The sequence below is a fragment of the Pelophylax lessonae genome, assembly GCF_965119305.1.
Source record: "Pelophylax lessonae genome assembly, chromosome: 6".
Taxonomy (NCBI): domain Eukaryota; kingdom Metazoa; phylum Chordata; class Amphibia; order Anura; family Ranidae; genus Pelophylax; species Pelophylax lessonae.
Window position 1 is genome coordinate 282,217,632 of NC_138773.1, and position 19,705 is coordinate 282,237,336.

Below are 19,705 nucleotides of genomic sequence, written 5' to 3' on the forward strand. Positions count from 1 at the left end.
CTGCCCTGGTCTCTCACAATGCAGTGCAGGAATTGCTGCTTTCACATAAAGGTTAGGGTGAGGAAGCTCCACAACAGTCACAATTTATAAGTTTATTTTTGAAAACTTTTGGGAGACCAGGATGGCAGTAAAGTGGGTATAAGATAAGTAGTATCCAAAGAATCTTTGGCCATTTGCTTTTACACTTAGCGAATACATGCGACTGAAGAAAAATTTGACAGTGTCTCTTTCTTGGACTTATACAAGTTTTATCTTCCCAAAGAAAAATCTCCCACTCTTCACAATCACTCTAAGGCCCCTTTCACACGGGCTTTCCGATCCGGTCTGCCCGTCAGTTTTTCAGACCTGATCGGATGCTCCATGCAGCCCTATGGAACAGTGGATGTCAGCGGAGACATGTCCCCTGACACCTGCTGCTATCCGGACGGATAGAAACCCTATTTTCCATCCATCTGGAGGATCGGATGAAAACGGACAGGCAGTCCGTTTTCATCCGATCTCCCATAGAGGAGAGCGGGGATCTGACAGGTCTGTCTCTGCAAAGAAATGGGAGACGGTGCTGTCATTCGCCTGCTCAGCAGGGATTGGCGGATCGATCACCGCTGAGCAAAACTGAGTTCGTCAGGCGCACCGCTCGTGTGAAAGGGGCCTTATTCATTTCAGTTTTCAGCAGCAACTATTTTCAAGGATAAAGCACGCAAATGGCAAAATTAAAACCAAAATATCCGATGAGCACCTGAACGGAATTCCTACTCCATGAACCAGAACCAGAACTTGATGCTTTAGTTTAACGAAAACATTGTCAGATATCGCACTAGTTCTATATATAAAAAAAAAATATATATATATATATATAAAACAAAAATATGAAGTTTTATCACTCATAAGGAAACATCATCTATATCAGTGATGATTAACTTGTGATATGCCTGACCTTTTCTGCTAATCAGCTCCTTATTGTTAGTTTATTCCTGATGTGGCCCAAGACAAAATTCCTCTTCTTCCAATGTGTCCCAGGAAGATCAAAAGGTTGGAAACCCCTGGCCTAAATGGTAACAGTAACACAAAATAACAGGCCAGGTTCTGATTTTGAGTGTAACCTAACCAAGAAATAACCAAACAAGTTAAATCATAGTTCTACTGTTACAGATTTTATATACTACTATGGCAGATCCCACTACTTTGCATTGTTTTGGACCCCATCACAACTAACACTTCCACAATGCCACTGCTGCATTGCAAATGTGACACGCACGTAAGGCTAGAGTCAATATATTATGCCCTAATAAAGTTTACTAAAATCCTTCTAGGAGAATCAAGTATACCATCTGCCTTTCTGGTATTCCACAATCTCGGTTTAGTACTTGGTTACAGGTTCCCTTTAAAAGCAACAAAGAGAAACAAAGTAGTACAGGACTGATCAGTCGCAGAGCACAAGCTCAATAATAAAATGGTACCCAAAAACGACACTTAACAAGAGCAGTAAAGGTCTCCCCCATCAATCTTAGGCTGGCCATACACGTACAATCTTCCTTTAGATTTACCAAAAAACATATAATATGGGAGGTCAAAACTAAACAACTTTCAATTGTATCCCATTAAGCAGGCCCTTGCACTACATAGTTTAAAATGATTGTTACCGCCCCCCAAAAAAAAAAAAAAAAAAAAAAAAAAAAAAAAAAAAAAAAGAAAAAGGAAGGAAAAAAGAAACATTATATCTTCTGTTCTTTTAGAGATCAAAGGGATGAACTTCAGTCTGCAATGAGGTCAGTTGAACCACTTAAAGACTTAGGCCCGTACACATGCACCGATTGTTGGCCGTAAATTTTCGGCCAACGTCCGATCGGCCGATTATCGGCTTGTTAGTATGATGCTTCCGACAACCGCCTGTGACTTTTCGGCCGAACAAAATCTGGTGTGCAGGCTATAAAATTTTTGTTGGCCAACAGAACGGCCAATTGTTCGTCAGTCAGTACAGATTTCGGCCGACAAAAATGTGATGATCAAGACTGGGCATGCTCAGAGAAGAAAAAACACACGAAAAGTAGACCAGAACATGACATCACTTCTGCAGTCGGTTGTTGTTGGCCGACAAAATTTGTGTGCAGTCTAGAGCACATTTCAACCAACACAACACCACTGGACAAAAGACGGCCGATCGGTCGGCCAACAATCGGTGCGTGTGTACGGGGCTTTAGCCTTTTGCTGATACTTGTCGCTTACAAGTTATAATCAGTATTGTTTGGTAGAAAATTACTTAGAACACCCAAACATTATATATTTTATTTTTTTAGCGTCAGCATTTTATGTCACACTGTATTTGAGCAGTGGTCTTTCAAGCGCAATTTTGGGAAAAAATACACTTCAATGAAATTTAAAAAAAATAAAAAAATTGTAAAGTTAGCCCAATTTTTCTGCATAATGTGAAAGATGTTGCGCCGGGAATTGTGAGAGAATAGGGATCTTTATTCTAAGCAAATAAAAATCCTGATTCTCATTTTGGCCAGAATTGTGCAGCTCTAGTTCCCAGGTCTTAAGAAATTTGGAATAGGAATCATTCACAATACCATACATCTGCTCATGGAGCACTAGAGTGGTCATAGGTGACTTCACCTCTTGGAAGGCAATGCATGGGGTCTTCCAGGCTTCTGCTATGGTCTGTTTGGCAGAGATAAAAAGCTAAATGGCCAGCTTCTGCTGGGGCACATAAAAGCCAGGTATCGGACAACGCAAATGGGGCCAACTTAGCGTCTCTGTGAACTGTTAAATGGAACAGGGTCTGGAGCAGGCCAAAGACCCAGGACCAAAACCCCACCAGTCTGGGACAGGACCACAAGGTAGGAGGACATCCCCTTTGCCCACAGTTGCGAATGCATCGGTTACCACTTCCTGGGTAAGCATGAGCTACTTGGGCAGGAACCCAGAACCATCTGAAAAGGACTTATACGCAGCTTCAAGCATATTTGTATCAAAGGAACATTTTGCAACCGTTTTCCAAGCCTTGCTCCAATCCTCTAGCTCTATTGGGGGCTGGAGGTCCCACTCCCATTGAAACATGTAGGAGAGGGATACGGATTACGGGTGTCCGTTCAAAGATGCATAAATGGCTGAAATTAGGCCATATGCCCCCGGGGCATGGTGACACGTATGTTCAAAAAAGTTTTTTGATAGGAATAGGAAGACGCGCGGCACAGGGCAGCAATCCAATGTATTAGTTGAAGAAAGTTAAAGTCCTCCCTTAGCAGGGCTCCATGGATCTCTCGAATCGCCTCCTAGGATGGGAAGGAACAGGGGGAAAGAAAATCCTGTACCTGCGTAAAGCCTCGGGAGAGCCACCAGGAAAAAGTGGGGCTCCAACAAGCCCCTAGGAAAGAGAAGGTTGTGAGCAATGTGGAGTAATGGCAAAAAAGGGACATCAAAATGCCTGAGTAGCGGATGGAGTTCCACACCCTAAAAGCTGATCATTTTAATCACCTCTGCCAGCCTTAGGTGGTTTGTCTCATCAATGTAAACTGATGCATTCTGCTGGAGAGCTTGAGCTTTTGAAAGTCAAACAGACTTGCTGGCTGGATCACCAAATTAAAATGGAAGAGATAAAGTCTACTAAAGTAAACTAATGCAGCCATCACATTTAGAAATTGGTAAACTGCAATATAATAAAGGTTTGCTTTTGGGCTTAATATTGATTTACAGCTAACTGCCTGCCCACAGTAGTTGTACGGTGAGCAGGTGACATCTGCAGGCTGGGCAACATACTGACCTTTCTTCCAGGTTTGCACGCCCCCCTGCCGACCCATGCTGTCATTGGCCAGTCAGCCGAATCGTGCTGTGTCCAAAACACACACAGAACTGTTATTACAAAAACAAAACTCTGTGAACAGTGATTTGTCTGTTTCTTCTCCCTGCAAAGCAGGGAGAAAAAACAGCCAGATCTTAAAGCGGAGTTCCGGGCACAGAAACATTTTTTCAATGAACATACCCCTGGGACAATCAGGGCTAGTACATTCCACAATGGCTAGCCTCTGATTTGTCCCGGTTCGCACTTACCTGCAAGAAGAAATACTCCCTTATAAAATTTCTTCTCCAGCGTTGCCATCTATGTTGTGGGCAGCTGAAGCCAGAGCGATCCTCTTCTGCGTCCTCTTCTCCCAGAATGCGCCTGCACCGGCCCCTCTTGTCACTTCCGGTGCGGCACCGCATGCCCAGAAGCTGTTTAGCAGGGAATGCGGCGTCGCACCGGAAGTGTCGAGCGGGGCCGGTGCCGTCGCATTGATTCCTGGGAGCGATGACGTTCAGCTCCCAGGAATCATTGCAAACCGGAAGTGACGGCGCGGGCCGCGGCCACAGAGGGAGGAAGTGGAAAATAGGTGAGTATTTCTTTCTACAATTACAAGGTAAGTAAAAAAAAAAATAATCCTAACTATCCAATTCCTTTTCAGGTGAAGCAAAGCAAGCGAATGGCCACAAAATCGATTAGGTCGATTTTGTGCCCGGAACTCCGCTTTAAACTAAAATTAGCGCACATTACACATTGTTAGGCACAGTTAACCCTTTGATTGCCCCTAGATGTTAACCCCTTCCCAGCCAGTGTCATTAGTACAGTGACAATGTAGAGTACTAGCATTAATCACTATTAGTGTCACTATCGATGTCAGTGTCAGCTAGTGTACCCCAAAGCCCGCATTAGCTAGCGTCAGATTGCCCGACACACTATCACAGTCCCACTGCAAGTCGCTGATCTCCTCCACTACTTGTTTAGTGTCATAGATATGCAAGTCTCAGTACATATACCATCATTTGCAGATGTTAGAAATATTGCACAAACCAATTGTTATATACTCACTGGGATGTTTTTTTTTTTTTTACCAAAAGCATGTAGCAGAATACATTTTGGCATACATTTTTTAAGAAATTTTAAGTTTTGATTTTTTTTTTATTGGATATGTTTTATAACAAAGTTGAAAACATAAAAAAAAAAACAAAAAAAAAACCCTTTGCTCTTTTTAGGTTTATTTTGCAAAAAATAAAAAAACAAGTGGTGCTCAAATACCACCAAAAGAAAGCTCTATTTGTGTGAACAAAATAATAAAGATGTCATATGGGTACAGTGATGCATGACCATGCAATTGTCATTGCAGCACTGAATAGCAAAAAATGCTCTGGTCATGAAGCGGGTAAAACCTTCCAGAGCTTAAGTGCATCGCTCAAGAGAAATTATTTTGATTTCAAGCAGAAGTATAATGATTAACCTACCATATTATTTGCTAACATCTGGACATCTATGCTCACGTTTCCAGCTCTGCCAACCTATGACAACTGTTATAAGTTGGGTGAATCACCGTGTATACACTGAAGGTGGCAGTAAAAAGAGTAAAACTATGGCAGAAATTACAGATCTGAGCGGTTCTGCTAGACCATCTTCCCTCTGCAATTTCTGAATGATGTATTAAGCTCGTAGGTGATTGGACCAACTAATGGCTAAGTCACCAGAATTCTCTAGTCAACTTATTACCAACACTAGACCTGCTTCAACTCATGACACACAGTTCTCAAAGTGGTGTCCTCAGCTTCACATCACTATGTATTTCTCATAACCTACCCATCAACCAACAATGGAATGGTCCACATCTTAGATTAGTAATCCATTATTGCAGTGGTTTCCAAACTCAGTCCTCAAATACTGACAATAGGTCATGTTTTCAGTATTTCCTTTACCTTGCACAAGTGGTTTAAAATAATGTCAACGGCTTGGTATTTAGGACAGCTATTCTAGCTACAGCAAACGCAAGAAAACACAGCCTGCTGGGGGCACCCAAGGACCGAGGTTGGGAACCAGCTTACTTTGTGTGCCACTGTATGCACCCAGGTATTAAGAAGATTTCTTCAATAATCCAGAATTTTCGGTGCATGTGCAAAAACTAAAATGTCATGGCAGCAAAGGATTCTTTTATAAAGGTTTGGATATAGAAGACGACTACTAAAAGAGGAGGAGGGCTAATGACAGGAATGATCCAATCATATAAAAAGCAAATTTCTATTCACTTTGAACACCCAATTGTGCAAATGAAAAACAGGAATTTGCTTTTCACATGAATGGATAATTAAGGAGAAAACTTATACACAATTTTGAGTGAAGATTCCCAACTCCTTTAGTAAATCATCCCAAGTATGACTACATCTTGATAAAGGCTCCTGTGTGGCCCTCCTGGTTCTTGCAAATCTATTGCAGTGCTGGTGACTCACTACCAATCAACAAAACTGTCATTTTCTCCCCCCCCCCCCCCCCTCGCCCCGTCACCAGAGCAGCATCACACCCCCAGCCACAAGCTAGCCCCTATAGGTGCACACCCAGCTACCACAGATACACCCCAGCCACTACAGCTGCACACCCCTCCGCGACAGCCCAGCCACTACAGCTGCACACCCCTCAGCCACAGCCCAGCCCCTACAGCTGTACACCCCTCCGCGACACCCCAGCCACTACAGCTGCACAACCTTCAGCCACAGCCCAGCCACTACAGCTGCACACCCCTCAGCCACAGCCCAGCCACTACAGCTGCACAACCCTCAGCCCCTACAGCTGCACACCCCTCAGCCACAGCCCAGCCCCTACAGCTGCACACCCCTCAGCCACAGCCCAGCCCCTACAGCTGCACACCCCTCAGCCCCTACAGCTGCACACCCCTCAGCCACAGCCCAGCCCCTACAGCTGCACACCCCTCAGCCACAGCCACTACAGCTGCACACCCCTCAGCCACAGCCACTACAGCTGCACACCCCTCAGCCACAGCCACTACAGCTGCACACCCCTCAGCCACAGCCACTACAGCTGCACACCCCTCAGCCACAGCCACTACAGCTGCACACCCCTCAGCCACAGCCACTACAGCTGCACACCCCTCAGCCACAGCCCAGCCACTACAGCTGTACACCCCTCAGCCACAGCCCAGCCACTACAGCTGTACACCCCTCCGCGACACCCCAGCCACTACAGCTGCACAGCCCAGCCACTACAGCTGCACAACCCTCAGCCCCTACAGCTGCACACCCCTCAGCCACAGCCCAGCCCCTACAGCTGCACACCCCTCAGCCACAGCCACTACAGCTGCACACCCCTCAGCCACAGCCACTACAGCTGCACACCCCTCAGCCACAGCCACTACAGCTGCACACCCCTCAGCCACAGCCCAGCCACTACAGCTGCACACCCCCCAGCCACAGCCCAGCCACTACAGCTGCACACCCCTCAACCACAGCCCAGCCACTACAGCTGCACACCCCTCAACCACAGCCCAGCCACTACAGCTGCCCACCCCCCAGCCACTACAGCTGCACAGCCCAGCCACTACAGCTGCACACCCCCCAGCCACAGCCCAGCCACTACAAATGCACACCCCCCAGCCACAGCCCAGCCACGACAGCTGCACACCCCACAGCCCAGCCACTACAGCTGCACACCCCCCAGCCACAGCCCAGCCACTACAGCTGCACACCCCCCAGCCACAGCCCAGCCCCTACAGCTGCACACCCCCCAGCCACAGCCCAGCCACTACAGCTGCACAACCCTCAGCCCCTACAGCTGCACACCCCTCAGCCACAGCCCAGCCCCTACAGCTGCACACCCCTCAGCCACTACAGCTGCACACCCCTCAGCCACAGCCCAGCCACTACAGCTGCACATCCCTCAGCCCAGCCACTGCAGCTGCACACCCCTCAGCCACGGCCCAGCCATTACAACTGTACACCCCTCAGCCACAGCCCAGCCACTACAGCTGTACACCCAGCCATCACAGCTACTCCCCCACCAACTACAGCCAAGCCCAGTCACTACAGCCACAGACACCACAGTTGTGTCCCCATCACCACATTCCCATGCCACAGCGCTGCCACCAGAACAGCAAATCCCCCCCCCCATGCAATATTCCAGCCTTAGTTAGAGTTATGTTCCCACCACTAGAGCTGCGTCCTTGTCACACCCCACCACAGCCCAGCCACAGGAGCTGTGCCCACAGCCCAGCCAGCAAAAATGCATCATTGTCAAAGCTGCTCCTATCACAAGAACTGTATCCCTGCCACTAGATTTACCACCAGAGCTTTGCCCTGCCTCACCACAGCTGCATCATTGTCAAACTCCAACCAGCACATCTGTGCCCATCACCAGAGTTGTCTCCCTACCAGAGCAGCAGGCCCGCCATAGGCCACCCAGTGGAAACACATCTCACAACAGCAAAGCCACTAGAGCTGGGTCCCCTCACATAACAATGGCATAAGAATCTGGACTAATTGTAAAGTGGTATTAAATCCAAAATGAAACATATACTGCAGCTTACCAATTCTTAGATGTGAAAGTTTTCTTTTTTAGGCTCCTTTTCCTTTATCTTCGTCTGGTCTGTTTTTCCTCCAGCATAATGTATCAGTTACAGAGATGAGACAAACCATTTAACACTGACAGGGGAGTTCACAACAATTAGCTGTTATGCATTTACCTAAAATCTTTATCCCAAAAAGAAAAAAAAACTATTTGCTGTAACTGATTATAACGTGTGAGCAAGAGTCTGGCTTCTGTTATCATATGTAAATCTGCTAATGCAGTTAACACTACCCTCCCCCCAGACTGACAATGCTGCTGTCTACTGTGCCTCCTGTGCTCCTTCATCCAGAGTGGACACACTAATACAGTTGGTGTGTCACTGGCCAGATCACCAGCATAAAAACACAAGGAATAAAAGACTAACGCTGGCTTCACCTCATCAATTTCCCTGAAAATGTCAATGGGGAGCCGGTTCACCAAAGTCCGGGGCTGCCACTGTGCGGTTTAAAAAAGGGTCCTGTGCGTTTTTGGGTCTGGTTCAGGTGCGAATTCAGGCAAAAATTTGCACCAGAACCAGTGAAAACGAACATGCTAGACTGCAGACCGAAGCCGGACAGATATGAACCCAGCATCTGGCTAGGTTCTCACATATGGGAATTGGATCCTTTTTGAACCACATCCAATTTGCAGGACACGTGAAAGAACATTGCTTTCTACTATGGCTATTCATACTTATGCGAATTGGATGCGGGTTTTCATGCATCCAATTAGTATGACAGGATCCCTGGGTGTGAGTTGTAGATGTGTGAACCCAGCCTTAGCACAAATTGCGTCCTATCAAACAAAGAGTTCGGTCAGTTTGCGGTTGGCTTTGGTGCGAATTCAGGCCCAGTGACTTCTATAGGAACACTTGTGAATTGCACACGTCATTCAGCTGTGAACAGTATAAAATGCTAATCTGATCCTTATGTAAACCTGACCCAAAAGTGACCTGAAATGCTGAAAAACGACTGTCAATTAGCTGTGAAAATGGAGCTTCAATTGGCACCACACATGCGGGAACCCAGCCTAAGGCTCCATTCACACGTCTGGCCGCAGCGTCATGTCTGAGGTGCTGTGCGTCCCCGTTCAGGTGCGAATCGGATCCAAATTTTAGCCTGAGTTCACACCCGAGTTGGACCAAAAGACACACAACACCCTTTTTCAATCTGGACCTCGGTCACCCCAGACCTGTGTAAACCAGCTCCATCAAGACCCAGTCACACTCGCCTGTCATGCGAATTGGATGCTTATATGTGAACTCAGCAGCCTTAGAATAGAAAACTAATGAATCGCATCTAAAGCTTGGTAATCTGAAATAGAATACATTGTTTGGTTTGAGGATTAATACAGCTTTATCTCCAAGTACTGAGCTATGTCCACAATGCTTCCAGCTGCAATAAAAAGTGCATTTGTACTGCAAATAGGCAAAGTCTCACAGACAGCACTGAACTGCATGAATGACACTCCAGTCATAGAAAAGCTACGTGTCCTTCCAGCATCATCATCAGAGCTGTGACCTCATAAAGGGGACCTGTCAGATGATCTGTCAGCACACTCACATAGGGGGGCTTCCCATTCAGTGCTGGCCTGACACCTCAGTTCTCTGCCACGGACCCAGCACTGTGCGGCAGCTCTGGCTGTGACCGCTCTGTCAGTCCTCTGCCATGGACCTGGCACCCCAGATTGGAGTCAGGCTCTGTGCGGCAGCTCTGTCAGTCTTCTGCCATGGACCTGGCACCCCAGGTTGGAGTCAGGCCTTGGCTCTGTGTGGCAGCTCTGTCAGTCTTCTGCCATGGACCCGGCACCCCAGGCCCTGGCACTGTGCGGCAGCTCTGGCTGTGACCGCTCTGACAGTCCTCTGCCATGGACCCGGCACCCCAGGTTGGAGTCAGGCTCTGTGCGGCAGCTCTGTCAGTCTTCTGCCATGGACCTGGCACCCTAGGCTGGAGTCAGGCCCTGGCTCTGTGTTGCAGCTCTGTCAGTCCTCTGCCATGGACCTGGCACCCCAGGTCAGAGCTAGGCCCTGGCTCTGTGCGGCAGCTCTGGCTGTGACCGCTCCGACAGTCCTCTGCCATGGACCCGGCACTCCCGGTTGGAGTCAGGCTCTGTGTGACAGCTCTGTCAGTCTTCTGCCATGGACCCGCCACCCCAGGTCAGAGACAGGCCCTGACACTATGCGGCAGCTCTGGATGCGACTGCTCTGTCAGTCCTCTGCCATGGACCCAGCACCCCAGGTCAGAGATAGGCTTTGTGCGGCAGCTGTCAGTCTTCTGCCATGGACCCGGCACCCCAGGTTGGAGTCAAGCCCTGGCTCTGTGTGGCAGCTCTGACAGTCCTCTGCCATGGACCCGGCCCCCAGGTCAGAGTCAGTCCCTGGCCCTGTGCAGCAGCTCTGACTGTGACCGCTCTGTCAGTCCTCTGCCATGGACCCGGCCCCCCAAGTCGGTGTCAGCCCCTGGCTCTGTGCGGCAGCTCTGACTGTGACCGCTCTGACAGGTCCTCTTTATGGCTCCATATAAGGATGTCCGTGTCCCATGTATACAGGCTCCTGGCTTGTCCAATGTGTTGTCGGGGGGTCCATGTGTACCAGAGACCAGCACCCCTCACCTACCACAGCAATCCAGAGTCTGAAGGCTGCAGCAGGAGGAGTGAGACTCTATGGCTCAGAGCTGGGAACTTCAGTAAACCATCTCCCAGTTGGGGCCCTGAAAAGATCCCAGAATTCCATGCTGTGACCCCCCACCCCCATGGCCCAAGGCTGGGCTCCCCTCTTACCCGGTGTCCTCAGGGTGGTCTCCTGGTCACTTCCGGCCTCCCTCAGGCAGAGCAATCACTAGATAAGTAGTGTGGCCCCTGAGCTGGGCTCCGGGGGGGGCCCCTGTCCCTCTCAGGCCCGGTCAGCGCTTCCCCTCCACCCCCACATCCAGCTGGGAGCCAGAGGGCAGCGCTCCCTCTCTCACCAACACCCCGGGGCTCAACACGACACCCCTCGGCGTCTCCCCCGGCCGCTTCCAGCTCCCTGGCTTCTCAGGAAAAAGATGGGAGTTTTCCAACTGCGCATGTCCGGGCCAGGCCGGGGGAAGGGGAGGGGAGGGGACCCAGGGTGCACAGCGGCCAGGAGATTCCCGGAAGTGACGGAAGCCCGGAACAGGTCCTCTGCTGTCTCCAAGGTGACGAGCCTTGAGGGCGGGACTGGAGGATGCTGAGGTCACGTGGTGGAAACTAGTCGAGAGCGGGAGATACACACACAGGGTTCTCCGGGGAGCAGGTGAGAGCCACATACCTGCTGAGAGCAATACACCCTCCATGCTGACTGAGGACCCTGCACTACCACTACTGACAGAGCAATACACCCTCCATGCTGACTGAGGACCCTGCACTACCACTACTGACAGAGCAATACACCCTCCATGCTGACTGAGGACCCTGCACCACTACCACTGACTGAGAGCAATACACCCTCCATGCGGACTGAAGACCCTGCACCACCACTACTGACAGAGCAATACACTCTCCATGCTGACTGGGGACCCTGCACTACCACTACTGAGAGCAATACACCCTCCATGCTGACTGAGGACCCTGCACTACCACTACTGACAGAGCAATACACCCTCCATGCTGACTGAGGACCCTGCACCACCACCACTACTGACTGAGAGCAATACACCCTCCAATCTGACTGAGGACCCTGCACCACTACCACTGATTGAGAGCAATACACCCTCCATGCTGACTGGGGACCCTGCACTACCACTACTGACAGAGCAATACACCCTCCATGCGGACTGAAGACCCTGCACCACCACTACTGACAGAGCAATACACCCTTCATGCTGACTGAGGACCCTGCACCACCACTACTGACAGAGCAATACACCCTCCATGCTGACTGAGGACCCTGCACCACCACTACTGACAGAGCAATACACCCTCCATGCTGACTGGGGACCCTGCACCACCACTACTGACAGAGCAATACACCCTCCATGCTGACTGGGGACCCTGCACTACCACTACTGACAGAGCAATACACCCTCCATGCTGACTGAGGACCCTGCACCACCACCACTACTGACTGAGAGCAATACACCCTCCATGCTGACTGAGGACCCTGCACCACCAGAACTGACAGAGCAATACACCCTCCATGCTGACTGAGGACCCTGCACCACCACCACTACTGACTGAGAGCAATACACCCTCCATGCTGACTGAGGACCCTGCACTACCACTACTGACAGAGCAATGCACCCTCCATGCTGACTGAGGACCCTGCACCACCACTACTGACAGAGCAATACACCCTCCATGCTGACTGGGGACCCTGCACCACCACTACTGACAGAGCAATACACCCTCCATGCTGACTGGGGACCCTGCACCACCACTACTGACAGAGCAATACACCCTCCATGCTGACTGAGGACCCTGCACCACTACTGACAGAGCAATACACCCTTCATGCTGACTGAGGACCCTGCACTACCACTACTGACAGAGCAATACACCCTTCATGCTGACTGAGGACCCTGCACCACCACTACTGACAGAGCAATACACCCTCCATGCTGACTGAGGACCCTGCACCACTACTGACAGAGCAATACACCCTCCATGCTGACTGAGGACCCTGCACCACTACTGACAGAGCAATACACCCTCCATGCTGACTGAGGACCCTGCACTACCACTACTGACAGAGCAATACACCCTTCATGCTGACTGAGGACCCTGCACCACCACTACTGACAGAGCAATACACCCTCCATGCTGACTGAGGACCCTGCACCACCACTACTGAGAGCAATACACCCTCCATGCTGACTGAAGACCCTGCACCACCACTACTGACAGAGCAATACACCCTCCATGCGGACTGAAGACCCTGCACCACCACTACTGACAGAGCAATACACCCTCCAATCTGACTGAGGACCCTGCACCACCACTACTGACTGAGAGCAATACACCCTCCATGCTGACTGAGGACCCTGCACCACCACTACTGACAGAGCAATACACCCTCCAATCTGACTGAGGACCCTGCACCACTACTGACTGAGAGCAATACACCCTCCATGCTGACTGAAGACCCTGCACCACCCCTACTGACAGAGCAATTCCCCCCTACATGCTGACTGAGGTTCCTGCACCACCACGACTGAGAGCAATACATCCTCCATGCTGACTGAGGACCCTGCACCACCTGAACTGACAGAGCAATACACCCTCCATGCTGACTGAGGACCCTGCACCACCTGAACTGACAGAGCAATACACCCTCCATGCTGACTGAGGATCCTGCACCACTACTGACAGAGCAATACACCCTCCATGCTGACTGAGGACCCTGCACCACTACTACTGACAGAGCAATACACCCTCCATGCTGACTGAGGACCCTGCACTACCACTACTGACAGAGCAATACACCCTCCATGCTGACTGAGGACCCTGCACTACCACTACTGACAGAGCAATACACCCTCCATGCTGACTGAGGACCCTGCACTACCACTACTGACAGAGCAATACACCCTCCATGCTGACTGGGGACCCTGCACCACCACTACTGACAGAGCAATACACCCTCCATGCTGACTGGGGACCCTGCACTACCACTACTGAGAGCAATACACCCTCCATGCTGACTGAGGACCCTGCACTACCACTACTGACAGAGCAATACACCCTCCATGCTGACTGGGGACCCTGCACTACCACTACTGACAGAGCAATACACCCTCCATGCTGACTGAGGACCCTGCACCACCACCACTACTAACTGAGAGCAATACACCCTCCATGCTGACTGAGGACCCTGCACCACCACTACTGACAGAGCAATACACCCTCCATGCTGACTGGGGACCCTGCACTACCACTACTGACAGAGCAATACACCCTCCATGCTGACTGAGGACCCTGCACCACCACTACTGACTGAGAGCAATACACCCTCCATGCTGACTGAGGACCCTGCACTACCACTACTGACAGAGCAATGCACCCTCCATGCTGACTGAGGACCCTGCACCACCACTACTGACAGAGCAATACACCCTCCATGCTGACTGGGGACCCTGCACCACCACTACTGACAGAGCAATACACCCTCCATGCTGACTGGGGACCCTGCACTACCACTACTGACAGAGCAATACACCCTCCATGCTGACTGAGGACCCTGCACCACCACCACTACTGACTGAGAGCAATACACCCTCCATGCTGACTGAGGACCCTGCACCACCAGAACTGACAGAGCAATACACCCTCCATGCTGACTGAGGACCCTGCACCACCACCACTACTGACTGAGAGCAATACACCCTCCATGCTGACTGAGGACCCTGCACTACCACTACTGACAGAGCAATGCACCCTCCATGCTGACTGAGGACCCTGCACCACCACTACTGACAGAGCAATACACCCTCCATGCTGACTGGGGACCCTGCACCACCACTACTGACAGAGCAATACACCCTCCATGCTGACTGGGGACCCTGCACCACCACTACTGACAGAGCAATACACCCTCCATGCTGACTGAGGACCCTGCACCACTACTGACAGAGCAATACACCCTTCATGCTGACTGAGGACCCTGCACCACTACTGACAGAGCAATACACCCTCCATGCTGACTGAGGACCCTGCACCACTACTGACAGAGCAATACACCCTCCATGCGGACTGAAGACCCTGCACCACCACTACTGACAGAGCAATACACCCTCCAATCTGACTGAGGACCCTGCACCACCACTACTGACTGAGAGCAATACACCCTCCATGCTGACTGAGGACCCTGCACCACCACTACTGACAGAGCAATACACCCTCCATGCTGACTGAGGACCCTGCACCACTACCACTGACAGAGCAATACACCCTCCAATCTGACTGAGGACCCTGCACCACTACTGACTGAGAGCAATACACCCTCCATGCTGACTGAAGACCCTGCACCACCCCTACTGACAGAGCAATTCCCCCCTACATGCTGACTGAGGTTCCTGCACCACCACGACTGAGAGCAATACATCCTCCATGCTGACTGAGGACCCTGCACTACCCTAATGAGGACACTGACTGAGAGCAATACACTGACAGTACAGCCGTGACCAAAAGTTTTGGGAATGACACAAATATTATTTTAATTAAAGCCCCGTACACACGTGCCGATCGTCGGCCGAAAAGCTTCGGCCGACGACCGATCTGCCGATTGTAGGCTTGTTAGTATGATGCCTCCGACAGCGCACATTCGGCCGAAAAGAATCTGTCATGCAAGCATTAAAATTTTTGTATGCCGACACCAGAGCGGCCGATTGTTCGCCAGTCAGTACAGAATTCGGCCGACACACAGCAGATTTGCAAGACTGGGCATGCTCAGAAAAGGAAAAACACAGGGAAAGTTAACCATCACATGACATCACTTCTGCAGTCGGCTGTAGTCGGCGGACAAAATTCTTGTGCAGTCTTTTGCACTTTTCAACAGACACCGACAGCCCGGGGACAAAGGACGGCCGATCGTTCGGCCGACGATCGGTACGTGTGTACGGGCCTTTAGTCTGCTGCCTCAGTTTTTATGATGGCAATCTGCATATACTACAGAGTGTTATAAAGAGTGATCAGATGAATTGCACTTAATTGCAGTCCCTCTTTTCCATAAAAATGAACTTAATCCCATAAAAAACATTTCCACTATTTGTGAAGAAGGCTTCTGGGCGCCCAAGATAGTCCAGCAAGCACCAGGTTCATCTCCTACAGTTGATTCAGCTGTGGGATGGGGGCACCACCAGTGCAGAGCTTGCTCAGGAATGGCAGCAGGTGGGTGCGAGTCCATCTGCACACACAGGGAGGAGAAGACTTTTGGAGGATGGCCTGGTGTCAAGAAGGGCAGCAAAGAAGCCACTTCTCTCCAGGAAAAAACATCAGAGACAGACTTATATCAGCACAAGGTACAGGGATTGGACTGGGATGAAGTCATTTTCTCTGGAGAGGAAAAGGTGAGCGCTATCATCAGTTCTGTGTCATGCCCAACAGTAAAGCATCCTGAGACCATTCATGTGTGGGGTTGCTTCTCAGCTAAGGTAGTGGGCTCACTCACAATTTTGCCTTTTCCAGGATGATGGAGCACCTTGCTATAAGGCAAAAGTGATAACTAAGTGGTTTGGTGAACAAAACCTTAACATTTTGGGTTCATGGCCAGGACACTCCCCAGACCTTAATCCCATTGAAAACTTGTAGTCAATCCTCAAGGGTCGGGAAAACAAAACCCAATCCCCCCCCCCTCACAAATTCTGACAAACTCCAATCATTGGTTATACAAGAATGGGCTGCCATCAGTCAAGATGTTGTCCAGAATTTGAGTGACAGCATGCCAGGGCGAATTGCAGAGATCTTGAAAAAGAAGGGTCAGCTTTGCTAATAACTCTTTTTGCATAAACCTAATGTAATTGTCAATAAAAACTTATGAAATGCTTGTAATTATACCATAGTAATATCTGACAAAAAAGATCTAAAAACATTGCAGCAGCAGACTTTGTGAAAAATATTTGTGTAATTCTCAAAACTTTTGGGCACGGGTGTACTGTAATGACTGAGAACATTTGTTGAGAGCTTCACTGAGAATACTACGCCTTCCACATTGACTAGGAGCTGTTCTCCCCTGACTTCACTCACTGACAGGGAGCTGTAGACACCAAGAGCTGAGGACTCTGGAAGCACTGACTTCCACTCATGGAGGGCTCCTCACTGACTGGGCATAGAGAGCCTGGCTTTGGGTGTGGGGGACCCAGTGCTGACTGGGCTCTGAGGATTCTTCACTCCTCCCGCTGCCTGCTCAGTGAGGACCCCAGACTCCCCTCACTGACTGGACGCAGAAGACCCCACAGTGACTCGGCACTGAGGACCTCATGCTGATTTGGATCTGAGGATTCCACATTCATCACACTGACTGGGAACCGAAGGCCTCACAGTGACTGGGTGTTGGGGGCATGGGCTGACAGGGCTCTGAGGATTCCACATTCATTCTCTGTGCTCAGGGGACCTCACGGTGACTGGACATTAAGGACCCAGCTCTGACTGGGCTCTGAGGGCCTGAGGTTGACTAACCTCTTGGAATTCTGAACTCATCTCACTGACTGAGCAGGGACGGCCCCATTCAGCATGACCTCTGAGGACCCGTACCTGACTGGGCTGAGGATTCCAAATTCATCTTCTGACTGAGGACCCGGACTCCACTCACTGACTGGATGCAGAGGATCTTACAGTGACTGGGCACTGAGGACCCAGGGCTGACTGGGCATGGAGGGCCCCACACTCATTTTGCTTACTCAGCTCTGACTGGGCACTGAGAACCTTGCACTGACATCTATCTTTTAAGATGAGGTCAGGTTACCTCCTGCCCAGGTGTGTATTATAGTCCCATGTATGGCGTGTCCCACTGACTGGGTGCTCTTTCTGTCACTCAGACACCTCATACAGGAGGACTGAGTGTTCGGAGAGACTGACTGATGGGGTTAGGATACCCAGGCCAGGGGAGTCCCAGACTCAGGATTAGGGGTTTATAGAAAGCCAGAGACCTTTACACAGCAAATTAGGGTGAAATTCTCAAGCCATGATGAAAAATAAACTCTGGGAAGTTAGACCTCAATATTTATTTATGTTCATGCAGACTTGTCTAAATCTAAATCCTTTTTAGATTCTATACTGGCCCTTCTAGTAGCCCTTGCTGTGAATGAACAATTTGGTAAGTGGCAAATAAAGTCAACTATCCAGACACTATTTAGATACTCAATGCTGGCTGTGATTATTGGAAAAGGTGTGAAGCATTCCATTGAATAGAAGAGTAGATTAGAGGTTGGCAGCCTTGGGAAGTCTAGCCTGGGAGTCTGTTTTGGCAAAGCCAGCTAGTTTACATTTCTACAAGGCATGTGCTAAGATTCTTTGGGTGACCAGACAATCCCCAGTCACCTTATTAAATTATAACTAAAGGCAAAACTTTTTTTAATTTTTGGATAGAGCGGAAAAGCATTAGAACCCGTCACATTTATTGCTATCTGTGCCCCTATTAAGGAGAGTCACCCTCTCTAGTTGTCCTGTTTATCGTTGTCTTTGAAAGTGACCGTAAAACCCAAATTTCTCCTCTTACCTACAAGGATCGCAACACCTGAGAGATGAGAGGCTCCACCCTACAGGAAACACATTTAGTTCACAGATGCTTCAAATGCCCCATTCTTCCCTTGTCCCTCAGTATTGATTGTGTTTCTCCCACAGCGAAACGTTAGTTTTTTTTTTTTTATTATCAAGAGTCAGATGGTACCACTGTGAGGCAGGTCTAGGAATGGCAGTGTGGGCAGCACTAACCTGCATGCCTCAAGCTTCTCCCAGGTCACCTCCATGATGTGGTACAGGCAGTTCGGGTACAGTGTGGTGGTCCCCCGCCTTTGTACTCTGCTCAGCAGCTCCCGTCTCCTCCTGTCCTCCCCCTGCATACAGAGAGCTCAATGCTGTGAAGAGCCTGCCAGATAACGTAAGCAGCGACGAGGGGTGAACTCATTGTGCTCCAAGCCTCTCTGTAAAGCCAGAGTTTCGAGGCAGAGCACAGCACAACCCAGAATAAAGGTAAGCCCCTGAGGAGACGCCAGACTCGTGTGGCTACGGGAGGAGGGCTTAGGACTACAGTGATACTGAAGCCAGTGGGCTGTAAGCAGCCAAAGTTTGCCTGGAACCACCTCATGGGGAAGGAGAAAGGAAGGGCAGCACAGGCGGGCAAGTCAGGGCCAGGTAAGTGCCTTTTCTCAAGGGGAGTTCAGAAAAGGGCAGCGTTCCCTATGAGGGATAGCAGAAGAGGAGAAATGCTGTCTGCCAACCACCTGCCCCCCCCCCCCCAGCCTAATTTTTTAGCTGCCCAGTTGGGACAGTAACTCGAAATGGGTGTGATTTTTGGCCGCTATCCTCCTCATGTGACCTTAAGGATAGAAAAGCAAGCCCTGTGGCTGTGGTAAACGGGAGAGACAACAGTGCTAAGTACTTCGCTTTGCTTTGGGAAATAACAGCAGGATCCTTAATAGCAGCCAGGTGGTTCCTGGGCTTCGACTCCCTCCTTCGAAACAGGGTGGTACTATCCTTTCCCTTATACTTGGGAACAAATAACCGAGAAGCTTCAGCTAAACCAATGTCCACAGCTTCCTTTTACCTCAGGAGATGCTGTGGATATTGCAAAATTAAAGCGGTAGTATACCGCTTTTTGGGACTTTTAACTACAGGTAAGCCTATAATAAGGCTTACCTGTAGGTACAATTAATATCTCCTAAACCTGCACGGTTTAGGAGATAT

The 19,705-nt window shown here is 49.9% G+C and overlaps 2 protein-coding genes across 4 annotated transcripts in view; one reads left to right on the forward strand and one right to left on the reverse strand.

Annotated features, from left to right (window-relative positions):
• MBD5 (methyl-CpG binding domain protein 5) overlaps positions 1-11,417 on the reverse strand; it is a 135,423-nt gene extending 124,006 nt beyond the window's left edge. For 2 of the 3 annotated variants that reach the window (XM_082260332.1, XM_082260330.1), the window contains exon 1: positions 11,129-11,417. The gene's annotated coding sequence lies outside the window, so the exon portion shown is untranslated. The remainder of the gene's footprint in view (positions 1-11,128) is intronic. The other variant, XM_082260331.1, reaches the window with a different exon arrangement.
• Positions 11,418-11,532: 115 nt separating this feature from the next.
• The window catches only part of ORC4 (origin recognition complex subunit 4), a 111,797-nt gene continuing 103,624 nt past the window's right edge, over positions 11,533-19,705 (forward strand). Inside the window, exon 1 of the mRNA XM_082262010.1 lies at positions 11,533-11,621. The gene's annotated coding sequence lies outside the window, so the exon portion shown is untranslated. The remainder of the gene's footprint in view (positions 11,622-19,705) is intronic.